The sequence below is a fragment of the Sapajus apella genome, unplaced genomic scaffold (assembly GCF_009761245.1).
Source record: "Sapajus apella isolate SASKATOON/1434 unplaced genomic scaffold, GSC_monkey_1.0 scaffold31, whole genome shotgun sequence".
Taxonomy (NCBI): domain Eukaryota; kingdom Metazoa; phylum Chordata; class Mammalia; order Primates; family Cebidae; genus Sapajus; species Sapajus apella.
The window spans coordinates 14,251,138-14,253,488 of record NW_022436971.1 but is presented as its reverse complement, the minus strand read 5'-3'; positions in this window follow the sequence as shown (position 1 = coordinate 14,253,488).

Below are 2,351 nucleotides of genomic sequence, written 5' to 3'. Positions count from 1 at the left end.
GGAGAGGAACGAGAGGGAGAAAGAGAAGAAACTTTGTGTCCCCAGTGCATGCCTCAGCAGCTGTGGGATTGAAAACTTATACATATTTTTTCCCATTGAGTAAACAAGTCTACCATTAGAAGCAGGACTTCCTTCTTGGTATACTTGGATGGAGACAATTTGTTTGAAAATGAGTCTGTTTAAAAGGAATACAGCCACCCTCCTCCCCAAACCCTTCCACCCTCCCCGCCCCCAAATCTGTGGGCAATCTGACATCTTTGGAGTTCACTCAGAGTGACACGCTGCGGCAAAATTCCACTTTCAACTAGAGTAGACCTGACAGTGGAAAGATCGCAGGCTGGGGGCAGAGGGCCTGGCCCCTGCCATGGCCCCTGGGGGCCTCTGAGAGCGCGGCAGGCCCTCCCCTCATCCGGGCGGCTGCGGAGGCCTGGTCTCTTCCTGCAGCTCGTTTCTCTCCAGTGAGGCAGACACAGTGCAGCGCTCTCTTGAGGTCTCTGTGGCATTTCTGGAATGTCCTTCTTCCCCAGTTCTGCTGTTCTTTCTCCTTAGCGTGAAGGCAGGGAAATAAAGAGGCCTATTTATAGTGGGCTGGGCCAAGGCAAGCACATCTCATAGCTGAGTATTTACGACTGTTAGTGTCTCAGAGACAACCTGTGAATGGCCTGGCATCTCTCCAGCAGTGTGGCGTGGACCTGGCACCACCTCGCACGGCGCTGGAGCTAGGTGCCGCCTTCCAGCTGGGCGAATGGAGGGCCCGGGCAAAGCCGCCGCCTCCCCTCCTCCTGCTCTCAGGGCTCTAAGGAGCTCATGGGCTGGAAACGGCCATTTCCCGAAGAATGGAAACCAGTCCCTGTGTAGGCAACGACTCATCACCCTCAGGGAAACTCAGGGGTGGCTGTTACTATCCACGTTTCTAAGCGCAGTGATGGCCCCAATGCGTTTGCTCTGTGTGAGGTAACAGGCTGTCTAGACAACCTTCGGGGAATCTACCTCTGCAGCTTATGTCCTTTACTTTACGAGCTAATCCCACCCACAGTCATGCTCACACAGCGTGACTTTGTCACCCCGGCCTGGTTAACTGGAGCAGCGATGGGCTGATGACCCATGCTAAGCCAATCAAATGTTCTCTCCTGAAGTTTTGATTCAGATTCACTTGTTAGCCTCTGTCGGGCCCTTGACGGGGGAGGCCCGGTGAGGCCAGGCCCGGGCAGCTGAGCTTGTCACCTCAAACAGAAGGGAAGGAAGCCTCTCTGCAGAGCAGATGATGAAACTGTCGTACGATGATCCCCCGAAGTCCTGACGGATGGTTCCGCCGGCTTCCCTGTTCCGGTCACTCTTGAAGCCTTTGGTTTGCTGAGATACTGCTGCTATATCTTTTTGTAACAGAATGTTCTGTTAGGGCTTAAATTGATGTAACACAATACCCTATTGGAATTTAAAAAAAAAAAACAACCACTTACTAGAAAAATCTACCAGCTGCTCTCTGGAGACACAAAGACAGAGGTCCTTAGAGGGCAGGTCCCAAGTGGCCTCACTTAGACAGGGAGGCAGGCTCCGACGTGGCAAAGCCAGCCCCTCCAAATGACTCAGCCAAAACCAGAGTCTGAGAAGGGCAGGGGGGCTGCTGACGGCCATCCTGTGTGTGTGATAGCCAGGGCCGAGCCAGCTGCAGTGCTTCCCTCATGACTTAGAAAGCAGCTCCTATGAGCATCCGGGTACTCTGGGCAGTCGGCTTATCCAGGTTCAGGCAGTGAGACTGGCCTCTCCCATTCTTTCCAGCCTCCCCACCCATACTGCCTGTCACGTGGGGCTGTCCGTAGAAGCGGAATCCATTGGTTTTGCAAAGTAAATATTGCCATCTGAGACCTGGCTTCAAACTCTAGAAAAGCCTGGTTACACTTCTGATAACTCCCCTTCCCTGCTTAAACTACTTTGGGTGACACTTTGTTCTTGTGATGAAAAGAGCCTCATTCAAGTCACAGATGCTGGGGGATGCTGAGCCTAGATCCCAGTCTGTCTGACTCCAAATCTGAGTGACTCTGAGTCCAAAGGTCATTGGACTTCACATCAAAGCCTCTTTGAGGCTGCCTCGCATCCCCTGAGAGCTTGGTAGACGTAGGGGCTCTCGTCAGAATTCCCCATCAAAACCTGTGTTTTAACAAGTTCCCTGGTACCCCTGGGGAGCACTGACCTGATTCACCTACCCCCAAGGCCCTGTAGTGCTGAGCTTTGGACCTCATCAGACACTCTCCTCATCCCTGCCACTGGCTCCAGTGGGATCGCAGGCCAAGGCCTCTCCTGCCCTGGGCTCCCGTTGATTTCTTTATAAAACAAAAGAGCCCTCCCTGCTT